This window comes from Orycteropus afer, unplaced genomic scaffold (assembly GCF_000298275.1).
Source record: "Orycteropus afer afer isolate SDZICR_OR568_19922 unplaced genomic scaffold, OryAfe1.0 scaffold00290, whole genome shotgun sequence".
Taxonomy (NCBI): domain Eukaryota; kingdom Metazoa; phylum Chordata; class Mammalia; order Tubulidentata; family Orycteropodidae; genus Orycteropus; species Orycteropus afer.
In genome coordinates this window covers 311,770-335,170 of record NW_006921877.1, presented here as the reverse complement: position 1 = coordinate 335,170, position 23,401 = coordinate 311,770, and the positions used below count along the sequence as shown (strand labels likewise).

The 23,401-nt window shown below is 40.9% G+C and overlaps 1 pseudogene; it reads right to left on the bottom strand.

The window, feature by feature from the left end:
• Positions 1 to 19,283: 19,283 nt before the first annotated feature.
• Positions 19,284 to 21,008, bottom strand: LOC103205522 (annotated as a pseudogene).
• Between the last annotated feature and the right edge of the window lie 2,393 nt (positions 21,009 to 23,401).

Sequence of the window (23,401 nt, the reverse complement as noted above, 5' to 3'; positions counted from 1 at the left end):
ACTCTTAACCCCTCTGCCCTGCTTCTTGGCTGTACTTCTTATGTCTGAATGCTAGGTAATTGCCCTTGGCTGGAACCTAGCGTACACTAGTGTTTTCTGGCTCCACAAGACAAATAGGGTGAGTCCCCAAGTCTAGAGGCCCTGTGTGATGCTGGGGGCAAGGCCAGAGGAAAGAATCTCTCTTCATAGAGGGACTCTTCTGCCCCTCCACACCTCCTCCCCCTCAACACAATTCACCAGCAAAATCCAGAATGTTTGGCAAAAATATTTGTAAGTTCATCCAGGGGAACAGCTGGACTCTTATGGAGATGGTGGCTTCTCTTCACTTCTTTCCTGCCTTACATCATAGTCATCACCTCCTGACTACCCCTAACTTTATTCCAAAGGAGAACATATTTATCACATACACAAAGCAGGAAGGAGGCCTGCTCTGCAGGCAAAGTCATCTGTCTAATTGAATGTCTCTTCCAGTGCAGCTCCAGTGCAATGAATCAGTGGAGTAGATACCAGGGTAAGCTGCTTGGTTCCTCTCAATCAGGTGGCAGGTGATTGCTCACCCTGATTCAGCTTGGCAAGACTCCTAAATTACTGTTGCTACAGAGGCAGCCCCAAATCCAGCTTATTAAGAAGTCTTCTCACTGAATACCTTCACCTCCACTCAGGAGCACTCTGGTAGTGGGCAGTGGTTAGAGGGTGGCCTTTCATGTCTCCCCCAGGAAGGAGCAAATGAGAGAATTTCATCATCCAGTGCTTCATTCTTAACAAATAAAAAAAAAGTCTGAAGACCAGAGAGCTCTTGCCCGGAATTGCTTCGGTGATGAGAGAATTTTCTGGAACCTGTTGTACTCACAGCCCACATATCCTGACTGACAGGATGGACAGAGTGTGGTTATTAGAGGAGAGAAGAACAGTGGACAGTCCTGGACTTCCTTATTCTCTCTGCCCCAACTGGAACCTCTTCTCTCAAACCCACCCATCTGGGCTCTGATCAGAGCATCCTGGAAGCCCAGGTGCTCAAGTTTAGCCCCGGAAATCCCAGGAAGGATTAGGCAGAGACTGGAGATGTCTCTGTTGACACAGTTTCCAGTGACTTAGTATCTATTAGACATCTGGGCCTAATCCCTGACCTGACAGGTTGAGTTGGGACCCTCTGTTTCTATGAGTTCTGATCCAGGCAGAGAGCGTGAGGCTAAAACTATTCCTACTATCCTTGCTTTGATCAGGGAAACTGCAAGCTGACATTTGAATGGGACTTTGAATTTCCAAGATCTGGGTATCTAGTGCACAGAGCTCCTAGAATAAGCAAACCGGAAGGTTCCAACCTTCCCTTTCTCATTGGGGAAAGGAGAGAAATCCCGGCTGGAGCAGTAGAGGGCAGTGAGAACTCTTCCTTCATCTGCTTCATATGTGCTTCTGCTCAGAACTCTGTAAAATCCTATTGGGGCCAAAGGTAATTGACTTAAATGTTATGGGAACAGACTTACTTCTCACTAAGCCCTTATTCCTTTCATAATCTCTGATCAAATGTATGGACCTACCATTCCCCCACATAACTCCAGCTCATGGTCCCTTCTCCCCTTCCTGCAAAGCCTTCCTTCTGCCTTAAACTTGACCTTCTCCATATCCTCTATACAAATTCCCTCCATTCCAGCGACTCAAATACCACTGCCTCCATACTGTATGTCCAGATGACCTCAACTAGATGAAATCTTTCTTAAACATCTTAGCTTTACCTCAATATTCTTTTATTGATGCATCTTGTATAGCATTTATTTTACTCTATTTTCATGATCATCATTTGTATGTTTGCTCAATCACCCTTTCTAGAGTACACCCCTCTGAGAACAAGGATGGTTTGCAGTAAGTGTGTGATGACTCCATATGGAAGTCCTGTCCATTCTTCAGGAGAACACAGCTTTCTCCTGAAACCGTGAGGGCTGGGGTGATATGTCACCTGTACCATGCCTGTCACCATATTTTTTTTTTTTTCCCCACTAGAGCTACTGATGATCCCGGGTTTGCAAGTAGTTTGTGCTTGACTGCTAATCTAAAAGTTGGCAGTTCAAACCCACCCAGTGGCTCCACAGAAGGGCCTGATGATCTGTTTCCATAGAGATTACATCCAAGAAAGCCCTAAGAAGCAGTTCTACTCTGTAACATATCAGTTTGCTTTGACTAGGAATCAACTTCATGGAATCTGGTTTTATTTTCGTTTGTTTTGTTTTTTAGAGCTACAAGGCTTCAGGTCTAAAGTGAGATAGTTCGACATATAAAGTATAAAATGAGATAGTTCAGCATCCAAGGCTTAAAAGGTATCCCAAGACCACGTGTGGTGTTGTTGTTGTGTGCTGTCAGTCCAATCAATTTTTGATTCAAAGCAACCCTGACCACCCCTCCCACTACTAGGCCTCTGTTCCATAACATTATAGCAACCCCATATGACAGAACAGAACTGACCATAGAGTTTCCTAGGTTGTAATCTTTACAGGAGCAGATCGCCAGGTCTTTCTGCCATGGAGTCACTGGGTAGGTTCCAATCCACTACCTGGGTGGGTTTTAATTGTGTCATCAGGGCTCCTGGCCCATGTATACTGACCCAAATTTGTGAAAGCTCCAATGTAGCTCTCAGTCAGGGTGGACTGGATTTGGCTGGCTTTAACCCTACAAACCTGTCAGTGCTGGTCTCCACTAGGCTTTGTCAGCTTTTACTGATTTCCTCCTCTATTCATCAAAGTGCCTGTCCCTCCCAGAGAGGTAGTTGGAAGGATTAAAAGGTGGTGACAGGGTGTTCTGAGCAAGCAGAGTGGCAAAGGAACACTGAAAGTGTACAGAGGTGAAAGCCATTAAGAAGGGAAGTTACTTATGGGGCTTGGGAGCACACACCTTATTTATTTAATAGGAAGAAGGTGAAGTGCTGAATACTGAGGATCTCTAAGGTAATTTGAACCCTGGTTGGCATAATGGTTAAGCACTTGGCTGCTAACCAGAAGGTCAGAGGTTCAAACACACTAGGCACTTCTTCCAAAGAGATTTATAGCTTTAAGCCCTATGGGGCAATTCTACTCTGTCTTATAGGGTCACTATGAGTCAGAATTGACTTGATAGACATGGGTTTTTCTTTTTCCATTGGTTTTGGGGTCATTTGAGGGACAGCTTGCTATTGGGAAATTTACACATTCCTTACCTTAAGGCCACCTTGATGAAGATGGTACTGGGAAGAGAAGAAGGATACACAGTGTGATTCTTATACTCAAGTGTACTGGCCACAGGGCCTGAGTAAGACTCTCAACTTCTCTGAGCCTCAGTTTTTCCATCTGTAAAATAGTGATAACCCCTGCTTATATCACATAGTTATTGTCAGGCTAAAAATATACAGTAGGTGTGAAAGTGCATTTTAAACTGATCAATTATAAAACTCTTGTCTCTCTCTTTCACTGCCATTGAGTTGGAGCTAACTCATAGCCACCCCTCCTTGGGTTTCCGAGGCAGTATCACTACAGAAGTAGACTGCCCAACCTTCCTTTCAAGGAGTTGCTGGTGGGTTTGAACTGCCAGCCTTCTGGTTAGCAGTCAAGTGCCATTTTATTTGTTGATCTTAGGCTTGTCAACTTCAGCAGCTAGCAGCTGCCTGAGTGAAGAGATGCCTCTATTTTCAGTGGCCTGGGAATAAGAGGCAGATCTGAAGCCCAAGGTTGAAGGGCATTCACAAATCCCATGGAGCCTGGAATTTTGAATTTGGACTTCTAGCCTCCCAAACGGTAAGAGAATAAACTCCTGTTTGTTAAGGCCATCCCATTTGTGGTATTTCTGTTAGAGCGGTACTAGGTAACCACAACATTGGCACATGCATATATGCTATTATTTTTCAAAGATATGCTGATAAAGTGACAGCAATGGCCAAGAGAGAAGTCGCCTTTCTTCATGCACACAGTGTGGGCCTGACTGCTGGATTTGGGTCACTGGACATCAAGGAGAAGAGGTCAAGGACAGGGCCTGGAAGTCTGGATGGTGGCAGTGACCATGCTCCAAGGAAAAGTCAAATAAGACAAGATCCACCAGCTAACCTTCACTCAGAAAGTATAAGCAGAATTCAGGTGAAATAGATGTCCTGACCATGGTGTTAAAAGGTGCTGCAGAGGAGGTAGCGATGAGTCCATTGAGGTCTAGAAGAGACCTTGGGGATCATGTGTCCCCACCCTTTCGTTTATTGAAGAGATTGAGGCTCAGCTTCAGGTTCAACAACTCTTGACTCTGCGCTGATTGAGTGCCAGCCCCTGTGCTGAGGTGATTGTTCTCACACTGACACCTTTAATCCTCACAATCATCCTGAAACGTTCTTCTTATTGTTCCCATATTTCAGAGGAGGGATGGACCTGAGTTTCAAAGAAGTGAAATAACATGACATATCCAAAGTCACATAGACAGTTTTGAGTACAGATGGGGCTGGAACTCTGATATATATATTTTTTTAACTCCTAACTCAGTAGACTTTTTATTATACCCATTTCCCTCCATGAGGGACTGGGGTGGTGTGGTAGGAGCTTGGATGCTGCCACTGTTGAGTTTTACCTGAGACCTGTGCTCCTGGAAAAGAACAACATTAAGAAATCCCTACCACGTTGCAGTCAATTGGCCTAATACTGATTTGTTTCTTCTTCTTCTTCTTTTTTTTTTTTTTGTATTTCAGAATATGTAGGGCTTCTGTGTTCACAACATAAAAACATTTCTTTTTTTTTTCTTTTAGTTTTTATTGTAATTTAGGTGAAAGTTTACAGAGCAAATTCATTTTCCATACAGCAGTTCACACACATTTTGTCTCATGACATTGACTGCAATTCCCCACAATGCAACTGCTCTCTTCCCACTGGTAAGATTTATTCCCAAGTATTTTATTTTTTTTTGGTAGCTATTGTAAATGGTATTTATTTCCTTATTTGCTTTTCAGCAATCTCTTTGCTGGCATAGAGGAGTCCAACTGGTTTTTGTATGTTGATCTTGTATCCCACTACTATGCTAAATCTCTCAATTAGTTCCAGTAGTTTTCTTGCTGAGTCTCTTGGGTTTTCTATGTATAGGATCATATCATCAGCAAATAAGGATAGTTTGATTTCTTCTTTACCAATTTGGATGCCTTTGGTTTCCCTTTCTTGCCTTATTGCCCTGGCTAGGACTTCCAGTACAATGTTGAATAGAAGTGTGATAATGGACATCCTTGTCTGGTTCCTGTTCACAGGGGAATGTTTTCAGTCTCTGTCCATTGAGAATAATGTTGGCTGTTGGTTTTGCATATATGCCCTGTATTATGTTGAGGAATTTCCCTTCTATTCTTATTTTTCCGAAAGTTTTTATCAGGAATGGGTGTTGGATTTTATCAAATGCTTTTTCTGCCTCCCATGATATGATCATGTGGTTCTTTTCCTTTTTTACTTATGTGATGGATTATGTTGATTATTTTTCTAATATTGAGGTATCCTTGCATACCTGGTATGGATCCCACTTGGTCATAATGTATTATTTTGGGGGTATATTTTTGGAGTCTATTGGCTTTTGTTAAAGATCATTTGTTGAAGATTTTTGCATCTACATTCATGAGGGATACTCGTCCGTAGTTTTCCTTTTTAGTGGTATCTTTCCCTTGTTTTGTTATCACAGTTATGTTCCTTCATAAAATGTATATGGAAGTAGCCCATCCTTTTCTGTGTTTGGGAAAAGTTTGAGTAGGACTGGTGTCAGTTCTTCTCTGAACGTTTTGTAGAATTCTCCAGTGAAACCATCTGGGCCAGGGATTTTTTTTTGGGGGGGGGGTGTTGGTAATTTTTTTATGACCTGTTCAATTTCTTTCTTTTCTTTTTCTTTTTTTGTTATGGATCTGTTTAAATGTTCCACTGCAGTCTGTGTGAGTTTAGGTAAGTGGTATGTTTCTAGAAATCTGTCCATTTCTTCTAGATTTTCAAATTTGTTGGAGTACAGTTTTTCGTAGTATCCTGATACTATCCTTTTTATTTCAGTCGGTTCTGTTGTGATGTTTCCCATTTCATTTCTTATTCGTGTTATTTGTATCCTCTCCCTCTTTTCCTTTGTTAAATTTGCCAGTGCTTTGTCAGTTTTATTAATATTTTTTAAAAAACCAACTTCTAGTCTTATTTATTTTTTCTATTGTCTTTCTATTCTCTGTTTCTTTCTGCTCATATCTTTATTATTTCGTTTGTTTTTGTGACTGTAATTTTTTTTTTTTGCTGCTTTTTTTTCTAGTTATTGGAGATGTTGGGTTAAGATGCTGATTTTGGCTCTTCTTTTTTGATGTGTGCATTTATGCTATAAATTGGCCTCTGATTACTGCTTTTGCTGTGTCCCTAAGATTTTGGTATGTTGTGTTTTCATTCTCATTTGATTCAAGAAAGTTTTAAATTTTGTTTTTTATTTCTTCTATTACCCAGTCATTTTTGAGGAGGGTGTTATTCAGTTTCCATGTGTGCTCTTTTTCCATTGATCTTCCTATTGTTGATTTTTAATTTTATAGCATTGTGATCTGAGAAGATGCTTTGCAGTATTTCAATGTTTTTAAATTTATTAAGGCTTGCTTAATGGGCTAACATATGGTCTATCCTGGAGAATGTTCCATGTGCACTGGAAAAGAACGTATATTGTGCTGTTGTTGGTTGAAGTGCTCTGTAGATGTCTATAAGGTCAAGTTGGTGGATTGTGCTGTTTAGTTCTTCTGCATCTTTGTTGAGTTTCTTTCCCGTTCTATCTTTCATTGATTGTGGTATATTAAAGTCTCCTATTATTACTGTGGAGTCATCTGTTTGTCTTCTCCATTCTGTTAAAGTCTGATTTATGTATTTTGGGGTTCTTTGAGTACATAGATATTTATTATGGTTTTGTCCTCTTGTTCAATTGATCCTTTAATCATTATATAATGTCTATCCTTGTCTCTCAGGGTGCTTTTTGTCTTAAAGCCAATTTTATCAGAAATTAATATTGCCACTCCTGCTCTTTTTTGGTTGCCATTTGCTTGATATATCTTTTTCCAACCTTTGATTTTTAGTCTATTTTTGTCTTTGTCTCTAAGGTGTGTCTCTTGTCGACAGCATATTGATGGGTTATGTTTTCTTATCCAGTCTACAACTCTTTGTCTCTTGAGTGATCCATTTGATCTATTTACATTCAGTGTAATTATCAACAAGTATGAATTTACTTCTTTCACTTTGTTATGTTTTTTTTTTCTTTTGTGGTGTTGCTGATTTCTTTGTTCCATATAATTTTCTGTGCTGAGCTCATTTTGTTTATGAATCATATTATCATTTCCTTCATTGCTATTGTTTTAGTATTTGCTAAATATTTGTGCTCATCTTTTTTATTTTGATACAAAGGTTTATCATTTTTCTTTGAGGTTAGTCCATGCTTTATAATATTCTTCTGAAGTTTTTCTATTGTGCAATTGTCTTGATTTCCTCACCACTTAGAAGATCTGTAACTACACACATTTTCCTTCTTTTTGGTTTATTGTTGTCCTCATTTACCAATTGATGTCTCTGGTTCCCTGTTTACAATCTTGTACGCTTATTTTACTTTGGATACTACCATAATTGGGTTGGTTTCTGAGTTATGTCATCATGTGCGTTAATGGTTGGTTGTTGTTTCCTGTTGTTGGTTCTCTGTCCAAAGGACTCCTTTTAGCATCTTCTGTAAGGTTGGTCTGATTTTAACAAATTCCCTAACTTTCTGCTTATCTGGACATTTTCTAATTTCACCATCATATTTGAGGGACAATTTTGCTGGGTATATAATTCTTGGTTGGAAATTCTTTTCTTTCAGGGTGTTATATGTACCATCCCATTGCCTACGTGCCTGCATTGTGTCTCCCAAGAAATCAGAGCTTAGTCTTATTGTTTGCCCATTGTAGGTAACTTTTCATTTTTCCTTTGTTGCTTTCAGGATTCTTTCTTTGTCTTTGGTTTTGGTTGGTTTGGTGATATGTCTTGGTGATTTTCTTTTGGGAGTCTATTCTGTTTGGGGTTCTTTGGACTTCTTGAGTGGATTTATTCTTGTCTTTTATCATATCAGGGAAATTGTCTTCCAACAGATCTTCAACTATTTTCTCTATGGTTTTATTTGTCTCTTCCTATTCTGGAATTCCAGTTACATGTAGGTTATTCCTCTTGACGGTATCCCACATTAATATTAGACTTTCTTCATTTTGTTTTGATATTTTTTTCTGATTATTCCCCTTCCAAAGAAGTATTGAGGTATTTGCCTTCAATCTCACTAACTCTGTCTTCCATTGATTTGATTCTACTCCTTTGCCCTTTCAATGTGGTATCTATTTCTGAAAATGTGGTATTAATATTCTGTATTTCTAACTGCAGGTTTCGTATCATTTCTAATTTTTCATTTATTTTGTCATTTTGTTTTTGTATGGCCTTCTGAAATGGTTCTAGGGTTTTGTCTGTGTTTTCCCTCATTTCGTCAGTGTTTTCCTTGGTCTGTCTCTCAATCCATTGAAGACACCTAAATATAATTCTTTTGAATTCCTTATCAGGGAGTTCCAATGCTGCGTCTTCCTCAGGAATGTGTTTTGGGTCTATATCCTGGTCCCTTGTTTCTACTGCTTTATCTTGCTTCTTTGTCTGGACTGGAATGGTCTGTTTCTCTGAGACATTGTGCCATTTTTGTGTTTATATTTAAAATTGGTGATTGTATGTTGGAGTGATTCATCCAAGATTTTTCTTTTCTTTGTTTTGTTTAGATGTATCTGAGTAAGCAGAGTACTGTTCTCCTTTATGTGCTAGTTGACAGCACTTACACACTCACCACCTGTCTCGTGGTGGAAGTGATAGAGAGTGAGAGTGGGTGCACAGTTCTCTGTTAGCTGTTTGTGAAGAGCAGTTAAGGGTGAATCAGGCTTGCATTGGCTGTCATGTATTGTTGGCCAGTTGGTGCAGAATCAAGTGGTGGTCCTCACACAGTAGGTGAGCTGCACGAAGTGCAGATTTGGTTGGGTTGTATGGGCACAGTTGCTATCTCCTACTCAGTTAGACAAAAACAACAATCAAAAGCCACCAAAAAAGTAAAAACAAGAGGACAAAAAACACATACCACATAAACACACAGAATCTTTCACCAAAAGTAGAAGGAAAGAAAGAAAGAAAACAGAAAGTGAAAAGGCAATAAATAAGATGAAATATTTAAAGAAATACTTTTAAAAGACAAAAGAAATATAAACTGATAAAAGAAAAAAAAACCCCACAATATCTGTGGAAGGGGCAATGAGGAAAAGTGTTACAATAAAAGAATAATGAAGGAAAAAATGAGAAAAATGCAAAAAGAAAAACAAGCAATAAGAAGAACCACAAGAAAGAAAAAAAAAAAAAAAAGGGAACCAGTAAAAGGGAAGAAAAAAAAAGTCAAAAAGTGGAACCTGGAAAGAGGAAAAGAAAGAATAAGAATAAAAAGGAAGAAAGAAAGAAAAGGAATAGTTAAAAACAAACAAACAAACAAACAAAAATCTGGGTAGAGGCAGGGCAGGGCACTCAGGCTCCATCAGAGCACAATGACTGGGATGGAATTCCTGCTGACCAGAAGGTGGGTGGAGATGAGGGATGGCTGCACCTCTGTTTGCCAAGAGGGTGTCGATTATAAGAGTAACAAGGGGAATATTGCACCTTTCTAGTCATTAGCCTCCAGTATGTCTTTGTTGTCCTTGGCAAGAGTCTATTCTTAGGTCCCTAGAATCTGAAAGAGAACCCGTTAGCTTTCAATAACCAAAATGGCCTCACTGCTTATAAATATTCAAAATGACTGCACCCTCCAGACAACTGGAAATCCATAGCTCAGTGTGTCTCCTTCTTTGCTGTTTCCCTTTTTAGTCATCAGCCACAGGGCAGTCATCCATGCATCCCTTGATGACTAAGGGCAATTTTTAGGTTAATTTTCAGGTCCTAACACCACTTGGAAATATTCAAACTGTCCATGCCATCAAGGGAGCTGACAGTCTGCAGCTCCATTTGTCTCATTATTCACTGTTTTCATTCAGGTTCTTCTACCAGTTGGTGTTTAATCCACTTCTGTATCCTTCCTTTCAAAGCTCAGGTCTCCAGGATTATCTTCTGTATCTGTGTCAAATGGTTTCTCCCTTCTTTGTTGAAGAGCATCAGTGTAGCTTGTCTACCTATTCTTCCATCTTACTGGAAGTCCCTGAATTGGCCTTATATTGATTTGGTGCTTCTCTTCTACTTCCTAGTTCATTGTATAAAACCAGGGCTATTAAAAGCTTGTTGGGAGCCATCCAAGGTACAACAGTTGATTTGCATTCACTGGGAGCATCAGAGGAAGAAGGAAAATCAGGAATCATTGGAGGAAATTAAATATATGTTCAGCTGCTTCCATAAACAACTACCTACTTTGCCACAAGAACAGAAGAGCTGAATGATACCTAGCTATCATTACTGAACACTTAGATCAAGAATTCCATAGAAGAATGCTGATCAAAAGGGGGAAAAATGTGGAACAGAATTTCAAATTCTCATGATATCCAGACTTTCTGGAGCCATTGAGTCTGATGACACCCCCTACACCCTGCCCAAACTATTACCCTGAGGAAATATTTAAATTTTGAACTGCAACTATCTCCTAAAGTCATCACTGAACTGAATAATATGCTAGCATAAGTAGAAAAGAATGTCTGCATTAAGCATACTACTCTTTTAAAGAATTATCTATATGTGGTTAAACTGGCAACAGCAATTGAAAAGAGAGATAAGAAATTTAGTTTGTGCTGGTGATGGTGAAATAGTTTGGGAAAGATTGTCCAGAAAGATGGCACAACTTGAATGTAACCACAATTACTGAATTATACATGTAGAAATGGTTGAAGTGCATATATTTTGTTGTGAATATTTTCACCAAATATTAATTCATTTAAAAAAAGGGACAGGGAGAAATCTCCTCACCCTCTTCTTTTCCCAGGATTCACCCTCTCCACATAATGATAAGACTCACAAGTGCCCCCCTGGTTTACCTAAGACAAGGTGCAGATGCAGACTCTCCAAATTCCCATTCTTTGCCTCATAAATGATTAACTGAACTGCTTGTCCCTACTGATCAACTGGAACAAAATGCTTCTTAACTAAACCTTGGTTTAAGTTTCTCTCCTTCCCTCAAGTCCCTGAACTTTGGCCCACCCTGAACCTGAACCAACACACAGAACCCTTCTCAAGGTCCCCTCAGGCAGCTAGGCTGGCCACAGGGTGAAACCTTTTTGATCTACTATCCCATCTGAGACTCTTTTATCTCAATTCATACCTCATTCTCTTTAGCTTTGTTTACTCTTCTCTCTATAAAAGGAAAAAGAGTCCCAGTGGTGCAGTGGTTAAGTTCTTGGCTACTAACCAAGAGGTGAAATATGTGACTTCAGTAAATATTATAGTCTTGGAAACCCCATGAGGCAGTTCTATTCTGTCCTTAAGGGTCATTCTGAGTCAGAATCAACTCCAAGGAATGAATTATTTGGGGCTATAAAAGAAAACCCCCTTTGGTCAAGACCTTCTCCCTATGCAAGTCCTTCTCCTTCCATTGCAATAGCTCTTTCCTATCCCACCACCTACTGCAATAATTCTTTTGAATTCCTTAGGAAGTCTTGATTTGTATTTTATTTGACACTCACCATGAGTGGTAATTAAAGTGTTCTTTGTCAGCATTACAGCCCTCATCAGGTTGAAGGTCTACATGAGGAATATTGGCATGGGTTAGGGTGGCCCCATGGGAGGGCAAAACCTCAGGAGAAGCTCTTTGAGGTGTGGTGCATGAGGCATCCTGTGGGGTCACAGATGTCAACAGGTGTTTAACTTCTTCCTTTGCTGTCACCAGTCAAGAACTTGGAGCCTCTGCCTTGTGGCTAGGCCCTCCCTCTTTGGTTCTGAATTGCTCTTTTCTTAACCTGTCCTTGGTCAGCTGTGACCATTTTTGCTAAATCAGAAACTGAGGGTTTTGCAGACAAACTGGTTCAGGTTATATACTGGCTCTACCACTTATGAGCTCAGTGACTTAGGACAAATCCCTCAACTTCTCTGAGCCTTAGCCTCAGTAAGATCTGATTTAACACCAGAAGCATGCTGTGAATTATTTGGTAATTGTTTCGAATGCAATTTTGCTTAGATTATTATTTTTTTTATTTTATTAAAGTTTAAAATGTTTACATAATAATGTGGGTTCTGTATTTTTAAATTATTTTTGCTGTCAGTCTTTAAGAAAATGGATGGTGTATAGATTAAATTAGATGATTAGTTTAAATTTTTTTTTCTGGTGATTGGTAAAAGTAGGTCCTCAATAGATAATAGATGTATGATGTCAATCATGGGAATATGGTCAAGAACACTTATGACTGAAAGAACATAGCTATTCCAGGGTAGAGCTCAGTCCTTACACAACAGTGATTGGCATTTTAAACAGTAAAAGAAAAAAAAAATGCTCCTATGGTCATAAGGGAGGATTTGTTATATCTTCTAGAATATAATCCAGTTCAATTATGAGTGTGTGTGTTTATCCGTAGAAGATAAATCTCCTTAAGTTTCAATATGTATTACTCTGTTCAATAGAAAACCAGGACTAGATGTATTCTGAGTTATTGTTAATAAAAATTTTGACCTTTGAGCCATTACAAGTGGAAAGCCAAAAACTTACCTGCAATTTCTATAAAGGTACGCACAAGGATGTGAACATTTGGAGATATACTGATGAAGAATTCCAATGGATGGCACAGAACTTGAATAGCACAAGAAGGAAATCCAGAGAGGACCACCCCAGCCTGATTCACCAGTTCTGCAGTGAGGAGGGATCAAGTTAACGCCAAGACTCACTCTCTAAATTATTTTGTAATTTGTTCTCAATGCAATTGTGCTTAGGTTAACACTTTTTAGTCAAAGTTCAAAAAATTCAGATTATTAGTATACAATCATGTGGGTTCCATCTTTTTTACTCCTTTTTTCTGTCAGTCCCTAAGATCTGAGTTAAAAGAACTCCTGAGACATTCCAAGAATAGCTGACACCAATCCTATTCAAACTATTCCAGGACATAGAAAGGATGGAATTCTCCAATATTCATTTCATGAAACAAGTATAACCCTGACACCAAACTAGCAGAAGACACAACTAAAAAGGAAAACTACAGACCAATATCCCTCATGAATATAGATCCAAAAGTCTTCAACAAAATCATATCCAATAGATTCCAACAACATATCAAAAAAATAATACATCATGACCAAGTGGGATTCAAACCAGGTATGCAAGGATGGTTGAACATTAGAAAAGCAATCAGCATAATCCATCACATAAGTAAAATAAAGGAAAAGAATCACATGATGATATCAATTGATGCAGAAAAGGCATTTCATAAAATCCAACATCCATTCCTGATAAAAACTCTCAGAGTGGGAGCAAAAGCATGGGACAAAATCCAAAAACTCAATAATGACCAGAATTACTCATTGGATGGAGTCTGGTGAGACCCCAATACTATGGTCCTGGGATACATTCTGGGCCTGAAATAAAACTCACTCCCAAGGGCTGGTTCTCAGCACCAACCCCCCCCCCCCAAAAAAAAAGACAACTTTCAGCAAAATAAGAATAGAAGGGAAATTCCTCAGCATAATAAAGGGTATATATGCAAAACCAACAGCCAACATTATTCTCAATGGAGAGAGTGAAACTATTCTCCCTGTGAACAGAAACCAGACAAGGATGCCCTCTATCACCACTTCTATTCAACATTGTATTGGAAGTCCTGTTGTTGTTGTTATGTGACGTTGAGTCGGACCTGACTCATAGCAACCCCTCCTTGGGTTTCCGAGGCAGTATCACTACTGAAGTAGTTTGCCCCATCTTCCTTCCGAGGAGTGGCTTGTGGGTTTGAACCGCCAGCCTTCTGGTTAGCAGTCAAGTGCCTTAGGCACTATGCTACCAGAGCTCCTATTGGAAGTCCTAGCCAGGGCAATAAGGCAAGAAAGGGAAATCAAAAGCATCCAGATTGGTAAGGAAAAAGTAAAATATCTCTATTTTCAGATATGAACCTATACACGGAAACCCTAAGAGACTTAGCAAGAAAACTATTGGAGGTAATTGAAAGATTTATCAAAGTGGCAGGATACAAGATCAACATACAAAAATCAGTTGGACTCATCTACACCAGCAAAGAGATTGCTGAAAAGGAAATAAGGAAATAAATACCATTTACAATAGGTACCAAAAAGATAAAATACTTGGGAATACATCTTACCAGGGACACAAAAGACCTGTACAAAGAAAACTACAAAATACTATTTCAAGAAACTATAAGAGATCTACATAAATGGAAGAACATACCATGCTCATGGATAGGAAGACTGAACACTGTGAAAATGTCAGTACTACCCAAAGCAATCTATACATTCAATGCAATCCCAATGCTGATTCCATCAATATTCTTTAAGGACATGGAAAAACTAATCACTAACTGCATATGGACAGAAAGAAACTTCAGATTAGCAAAGCACTACTGAAGAAGAACAAACTAGGAGGTCTCACACTCCCAGATCTCAAAACCTACTATACAGCCACAGTAGTCAAAACAGCCTGGTATTGGTACAATGACCAATACATTGACCAGTGGAACATAATTGAGAACCCAGAAATAAATCCATCCATGTATGGTTAGCTGATCTTTGACAAAGGGCCAAAATCCATTAAATGGGGAAGAGATAGGCCTTTAACAAATGGTGCTGGCAAAACTGGATATCCGTTTGCAGAAAAATGAAACAAGATCCATTCCTCACACAATACACAAAAACTAACTCCAGCTGGATCAAAGACTTAAATGTGAAACCTAAAACTACAAAGTTCATCAAAGAAAAAATAGGGGCAAATTTAGGCACCTTAATGTATGGCATAAATGGACTATTAAGCATAATCCAAAATGCACAAACAGCGGAAAATAAACTAGATGTTTAGGACTTTCTAAAAATTAAATTTTTATGTGTATCAAATGACCTCCAAAAGTGTAAAAGGAGAAAGTATAAATTGGAAAAAGATGTTCAGCAAAGACATATCTGATAAGAGACTTATCTCTCAAGTTTATAGAAAACTTCAACACCTCAACATTAAAAAGACAAATATTCTAATTAATAAATTGGCAGAAGACATGAATAGACACTTCACCAAAGAAGATATTCAAATGGCCAACAAACATGTGAAGAAATGTTCACCATTATTAGCCATTAGACAAATGCAAATTAAAACAACAATGAGATACCATCTCACCCCAGCAATGATAGAGAAGTTCAATCAGACAGAGAATAGCAAGTTCTGGCGATGATGTGGAGAGATTGGGACTTTCATACATTGCTGGTAGGACTGTAAAATGATGCAACCACAGTGGAAATCAGTATGGTGATTCTTTAAAAAGTTGGAAATAGAAATACCATTTGATCCAGCAATCTCATTACTAGGTATATATCCTAAAGAAGTGAGAGCCAGGACACATATAGATATATGCACACCCATGTTAATGACAGCACTATTCACAATAGCAAAGAGATATAAACAATATAAGTGCCTATCAATGAAGGAATGGATAACCAAACTATGGTACATACACACAATGGAATACTATGCAACACTCAAAAAGAATATGTTGTTGTTGTTGTTGTTGTTGTTTGCCATCGAGTCGGCCCCGACTCATAGCGACCCCTACTTTCCGAGGCAGTATCACTACGGAAGTAGGAATGCCCAACCTTCCTTCCGAGGAGTGGTTGGTGGGTTTGAACCGCCTGTCTTCTGGTTAGCAGTCAAGTGCCTTAGCCACTATGCTACCAGAGCTCCCCAAAAAGAATATAGAATCCATGAAATACCTCATAATGTGGATGAACTCAGAGGACATTATGGTGAGTGAAATAAGTGAGTCACAGAAGGACAAATATTCTATTAGTCCACTAATATAAAAAGTTGAGGGGAGGTTTACATATGGAAGGAAATTTTGTTGGTTACCAGGGAAGGGAGGGAAAGGTTGGGGAGGGGAAGAGAAGGGGAGGGGTACAGAAGGATGGAGGGAAGAAGGAAGGAAGGAAGGAAGGAAGAAAGCAGAGAAGAAAGAAAAAGAACTCCTGAGACTGTGGCCTTGAAACATTCTTCAAGCCTGGAACTTAATTCACCCCCCAGCTGAACCTTCAGCCAAACAATAGACAGGCATATAAGATGGACAATAACACCAAGGAGATACATACACCTTAGAACATTCAACCGTATGAGATCAAATAGGCAGCATTTGCCCAGGGATAAAGCTAAGAAGGCAAAAAGGGATAGGAAAGAAGAATGAAGGGAAATGGTAAACACAGGGAAGACATGGGAAGTGTGTAAATTGCAGGGATTGCAAAGAATGCCACGAAACAAAATGTGCATGAATTGTTGAATGGAAAACCAATTTGCTCTGTAAACTTTCACCCAAATCACAATAAAAAGTTTTAAAAAAATAGATAAATGAAAAAGAAAAAAAAGTTGCTTCAAATTTTTCCAAGGATGGAGTCCTGATTTTGGGTGGATGGAGTGGGGACTAACTAGGCAACTGTCTTCTAGACTCAGGTGCCCAGATGTTGTACTTTAGGCGCACAGTTTTCGGATCTTCCGAGTGCCTATCCCTATCTGAGTGTGACTCACGTTTCATGAGCACTCCTCCTGGAATGAAGCTTCCATTTGTGTTGTATCTCTTTGATCCCACTTTTTCACACGTGTGAAACCCAGCATGCCTGCAAGGCATAAGATGAAATCCTCAAGGTGTGTCATCCAAGGAAAAGGCCCGCTCTGCTTCACCAAGAAGAGATGTATGTTTTTGTTTGGTTTCTTAAATGAGGGATGCTGTTTTCTTACATACTTCCAAGCACTAACAAGCCTCAGATTGGTTTTTCTGAGCGTAATAATAACAATCCCTATGCTATGAGTCAGAGTCAATTGGACAGAACCCAGAACAACACAGGAAGTGAAAAGGATGTGTTGTTGTTAGCTGCCATTGAGCTGGTCCTAACTCACTGCAGCTCCATGCACAATGGAACAAAATGCTGCCTGGTCCAGCGCCACCCTCATGACCTGTTGCAGATCAGACTGTTGTGATCCATAGGATTTTTCACTGGCTGGTTTTCAGAAGAAAATCACCAGGCTTTTCTTCCTAGTCTGTCTTAGTCTAGAAGCTCTTCTGAGACCTTTTCACTGTCGTAGCTACATGCAAGGCAGATGGGTGGTGGCTGCTTATAAGATGCACTGGCCAGGACTCAAACCCCGGTCTCCCAATTTTACCACTGAACCACCACCCATGGGTCAGCTATTGTTGTTAGGGGCTGTGGAGTGAGTTCCAACTCATATCTATCCTCTGTACAACAGAATGAAACACTGCCTGGTCCTGCTCCATCCTCAGTTATTGCTGTTTGAGCCCATTGCTGCAGCCACTGTATCAACCCATCTCATTGAAAGTCTTCCTCTACTGACCCTCTACTTTCCCAAGCATAATGTCCTTCTCCAGGGACTTGTCCCTCTTCATAACATGTCCAAAGTATATGAGAAAAAATCTTGCCATGCTCACTTCTAAGGAACATTCTAGCTGTACTTCTCCCATGACAGATTTGTTTGTTTTTCTGCCAGTCCATGATGTATTCAGTATTCTTCACCAGTACCATAATTCAAATGCATCAATTCTTCTTCAGTCTTCCTTATTCATTGGTGAGCTTTCACATGTGTATGAGGTGATTGAAGATACCATGGCTTGGGTCAGGCTCATCTTAGTCCACAAAGTGACATCTTTGCTTTTTAACACTTTAAAGAGATGTTTTCCAGCAGATTTGCCCAATGCAGTATATTGTTTGACTTCTTGGCTGCTGCTTCCATGGGCATTGATTGTGGATCCAAGAAAAATGAAATCCTTGGCAACTTTAATCTTTTCTCTGTTTACCATGATGTTACAAGGATTTTTGTTTTCATCTGTCAGTGGAAGCTTGAATGTAGCTGCCATGCTGAGCAGGTTTCAGTGGAGCTTTCAGAGTAAAGATAAATTAGGCAAAAATAAAAGCCTGGTGATATACATCTGAAAATCAGACAAAATCAGCCACTGACCCCAAAGAAGACATGTCATTTTGTGTGCCATCAAGTCTATTCCAACTCATAGTGACCCTATAGGACAGAGGATAACTGCTTCATAGGGTTTCCTAGGCTGTGATCTTTTTTTGTTGTTGTTATGTGCCATCGAGTCGGCCCCAACTCATAGCGACCCCTCCTTGGGTTTCTGAGGCAGTATCACTATGGAAGTAGGATTGCCCAACCTTCCTTCCAAGGAGTGGCTGGTGGGTTTGAACCACTAGCCTTCTGGTTAGCAGTCAAGTGCTTTAGCCACTATGCTACCAGAGCTCCTGCTCTGGTCATGTTGTCAGAAGGGACCATTCCCTGGCAAAGGATGTCATGCTTGGTAAGGTGGACAGTCGAGGAAGGAGGGGATGGCCCTCAACGAGATGGATTGACACAGTGGCTGCGGTGATGGGCTCAAGTATAGCAAGGATCACGGGACCAGGCAGTGTTTCGTTCTGCTGTGTATAGGGTCTCTATGAGTTGGAAATGTCTCGACGGCACCTAACAACATAACAACAACAAGAAGAATGTGTATTGCTGTTGGAAGAGAAAGCAGTGGTTATGGTGCCACTCTGGCCCATCACAAACCACAAGCACACCTAGTCACAGCCACTAGGGAGGTAGAGGCCTCAGCACACTGGGAAGGCAATGACACCCAGGAGGACCCAGCTGATGTCCTCTGGTGCTTGCAGCTCTGGCCAGTCTCAGACTTCGCTCTGGTGTGGCTATCCAGTGCTTATCCCCAAGTGCCTGAGTGAGCCAGTTGGGGAAGGGGGACATCGTCATTCTGGATTTTCTTCTTTCATGCAGCAAAAAAAACAAAACCAAGCAGTGAGGTGCACTGGGGCGTGGCCTTGTGGCTCTTCAATGGAGAAGGGGACAACACGAGGCTGGTGGCCCCGAGCTTAGCTGCTCCTGTGTGGGGAGCAGACACTTCCTCTCCTCTGGCCCATCACACAAACCACAAGCACGCCCAGTCACAGCCACAGCCGCCTCCTATATCCTGTCTTCCTCAGCACTGTTATGTCACATTCATCATCCAGGTCTTTCAGCCCACTGAAGGTATCAGAAATTTCAATTTGTCAAAGTGGTATGTATGTTCAGTATATGTTGAGATTTAATAATGGTTTATGGCCAGTAAAGTTTCAGCACCTCCTACACACAGATAATGGTCCATTTCCTGTTCTCGCCATTTCTGTACTTTGTTGGTCCAACTCAGACAGCAACTTTAATATGTTCAGTGCAGCCATATCGTGGCAGGAATCCACATCCTTTCTCATGCTGTGGCTGATCAGAGGCGGCTGACAGGAGCAATTGATTAGAGATACAAACTCATTCTTGTTGTTTTTGGGGAAGTCTTTGTATTCAACCTTGAATCTCTGGACTCTGGATAGATAGTCCAGTTGTTCAGAGGGCCTCATGAGAGATCCATGGGTATGTGGCCCGAAGAGATGCTATTCTTTAAAATGGTCTTGGCTGTGGGCAAGGTGACTCCATACAACAGCTCCTGGGCAATCATGGCAGTCACTGTGGCCTTGGCAAGATTCAAAACTACTCTGCGGAGATCTTTGGTGTGATGTCCTTGACTGACACCTATGGCCTGGGCAACCTTGGGCACCATGGGAAGAATTCCAGCAGGCATCTGCTGGTGACTAAGGTAAGGCATCCTAAACTCATCTTCCTTATTACTAGTTCCATTTTCATATGCAGAGCCAGGTTCAAAAAAGGTTACTTTCCTTCCATCCTCTGGTTTCTTTATTGGTGTATTCTCCTCTGACTTGAGTGCTGGTTTGGTGGGCTGAGCCTGCGGGACCTTGAAACCAAGGATCTCCAGCATGTTCTAGGCTGAGTTGCATTTGGCCACCTTCTTATTGGTGCCTGCTCCTTTGGTGATGTTGTTCCCGACCTTCATCTGCATCACAAACTCCCTGCAGCACCAGAGGCCTTGTTTGGTTAGGAGCAGGTACCCTGGCTCCTTTTTCTTTTTCATCTGCTGAATCTGCTAATTGGATTCATTCCCTGGCCATATTCTGGGCCTGTGTGGAGTTTGACTATGGATTTTGTTTTATTTTTGATTCTGGGCTTCACTCACTCCACTGTAGGGAGAGGAGGTAACTTCTTCAACTCCTCAAGAACAGCATTTTTCTCTGAAATCTTCTTGCTCTTCCCTTCACCTTCCCCTATGAACTCCCCGACCGACACCTTGGTCATAAAACTCTTTATGTGGGAAGGTCACTCTCCCGTGACCTCAAAATTCACAAGGAAGTTCCATTTAAGTGTGATCTGAAACACTTGACTTATTTCAGATTTATTGACATTTTCTTCTTCTGATTCTCTTCCATTCACCTCCAGCCTCTCAGGAAGGGGCTCATTGCTTAGCAGCAGCATCATGTTTCACAGCCTGTCTTGTCCTTCCTTTTCCACTAAATTGCTATCCTCCCACAGAAAGTTCAACTTGATGAAACAAAGGTGGAACTGGAAAGGGGTAAAAGTACCTCGGGGGATAAGCACCTCCCTGCAGCTCTGTTGAAGGAAGACAGGGTGATCTACTTCCATAAAGATTTATAGCCTCGGAAACCCAATGGAGGTCGCTATGAGTCAGAAATGACTCGATGGCAGTGAGTTTTTTCTCATGTTGTAGTTATAGGTGGACTGCATTCGAGAGTAAGGGTCAACAGGCTTGTACATTGTTTTTTTCCCAAGTTTCATGCACAGTGCATTTAGTTCTACAGTAGGAGTTACACTTTCTTACAGTGAGCTGGACTTCGCTCATGCCAAAGCTTATACCCAGGCTGAATCTTGTTGAAATGGGCTAAGTCATTCACACGACACATTGGGGTTTTCTCTTTGAGGTGTGCCATGTTAGAAGGAATTGACTTCGGTCCTGGGCAGTGGTGGCAAGGAGGGGGAAGGAGAAAAGAAAAAGGGAGAGGAGGAAAGGATGAAGGGAGGAAAGAGGCTGAGTGGCTGTGGAGGGGGTGGGTGCCGCGGGGCCAAGGGTCAAGGGAAGGGCGTATTGACCATTTTTATGTATAAATTTTTGGTTCATTTCCTTTTTCTCCATTTTTCTAGCAATGAAGAATTATTTACAGTCTTACAAACTAAACTCTTTTATCTCAAAAATTGTTGTTAGCCTCTGGCCATGATTTAGTTTTGTTTTCTATCATCTCTAGACCCTGGAGCCATGGTGGTCTTTCTGTAAACTCACTGTTCCCCTACAGCGGTGCAGGTGAAGCAGCCATTACAGCAGTGCAGCCCAGCAGCCATTACGGGATCTGAGGAGTCTGATGTAGATTCATTAGAGGATGAGTTGCTCAGCCTCTGGAGGGGGAGTAGAGTGAGGAGGACAAGGTGTGGGGCTGCTGGCCATCTGCCTGATGCCCTGTTGTCCAGCCTGTGAGTTTGGAGGCTGGTCTGGTATAACACTCTGAACTGGGATTTTCATAAGAGTGAGACAAGCACTGGCAAGTAGATTCCAACTCACGGTGACCCCATGTGTGTCAGGTAGAACTGTGTTCCATAGGGTTTTCAATGGCTATGGTTTTGAAAGTAGATTGCTAGGACTTTCTTCTGAGGTGCCTTTGGACGGACTTGAACCTCCAACCTTTTCATTAGCAGTCACATGTGTTAACCATTTGGGGAGACTCGTAGGGGTGTTCCAAGAAAACCAAACCTGTTGCCATTGAGTTGATTTCAACTCATACCAACCCTGTGAGGACAGAGTAGAACTACAAATCCTTATGGAAGCAGCCTGCCTCATCTTTCTCCCACAGACTGGCTGGTGGGTTCAAACCATTGACCTTTCAGTTAGCCCTTTAACCACTGCAGCACCAGAGCTCCTTCATAGGGGTGTAGTGAAGATCGAATGTGAAAGTGTTCTGTGGATGGTTATTAATTATAACTCAAAAACCAAACTCACTACTGTTGAGCCATATCCAACTCATAGTGACCCCTCCTTGGGTTTCAGAGGCAATATCACTATGGAAGTAGATTGCCCAATCTTTCTTCCAGAGGAGTGACTGGTGGGTTTGAACCACCAGCCTTCTGGTTAGCAGTCAAATGCCTTAGGCATTATGCCATCAGAGCTTGTTGGTTATTAATTATAGCAAAGGCAGAATTATTATTTGGGGCTCTGACTGAGTTTCTGGCTTGTCATTGGAAGTATTGGATGGTTTGGGGTTTGAGAATAGTTGACTTCTTTGGGTAGGATATATTATGACACTTATATTAGGTTTGATCTCTCCAGAATAGAATGTGCATCTCTCAGTCTCAGTTTTCTCACTAGTAAAGTAGGGATAATAATAGTGCTGACATCATAGGCTGCATGAGGATTAATTGAGATAGCAGCTGGCACCTCGTAAGTACGTTGCATAGATTAACTCATTTGGTCTCCACACAGCCTGTCGTGGGTTGAACTGTGTCTCCCAAAATGCGTGTCAACTTGGCTGGACTATTATTGTCAGTCATTTGGCAGCAAAGTAATGATGTAGTTTGGCAGTTATGTAATAATATAATCACTCCCATTGATAGGATATGATGTGATCAGCCAATCATGAAAGGATTAGGGTGGGTGCAGCATCCTTACTCAAGTCACAGCTTTGATTCCATGTAAGGGGAGTCTCCCTGGGGTATGGCCTCCATCACCTTTTATCTTAAAAGATAAAAGGACAGAGAACTGAGCAGAGAAAGAGGACCCACCTACTGCCAAGGAAGAGTCACCTGGAGTGAGTATGTCCTTTGCACCCAAGGCCCCTGAACTGAGAAGCTTCTAGTTCCACAAGAAGATTGAAGACAAGGACCTTCTCCCAGGACCAAGAGAGAGAAAAAGCTTTCCCTTCGAGCTGGTGCCCTGAATTCTAGCCTCCTAAACCATGAGAGAATAAATTTCTGTTGGTTAAAGCCATCTATTCATGGTATTTCTGTTAAAGTAGCACTAGATAACTCAGATACTGTCCAATGAAGTAGGTACTATTTTATTCTTATTTCAGAGATGAAGAAACTGAGACCAGAAAGGTTAGGTGGCAAACCCAAGGCTGCACAGCTTAAGAGGCCAAGCTAGGACATAAATCCAAGCAATCTGACTTAAGAGTCTTCATATCTAACCATTATGCCATACTGCTTCTAAGTTATACTGGAGAGAAAAAGTGGATAAGAAAGGAGAGAAGCCTGATTTTTCCTTTCTGGAAGAAGTTAAGATGGCAGCCATGCTTACTCAGGTACTTTGTTCATCCTTCTCACCTCTTCCCTGCACAGTATCTTCAGA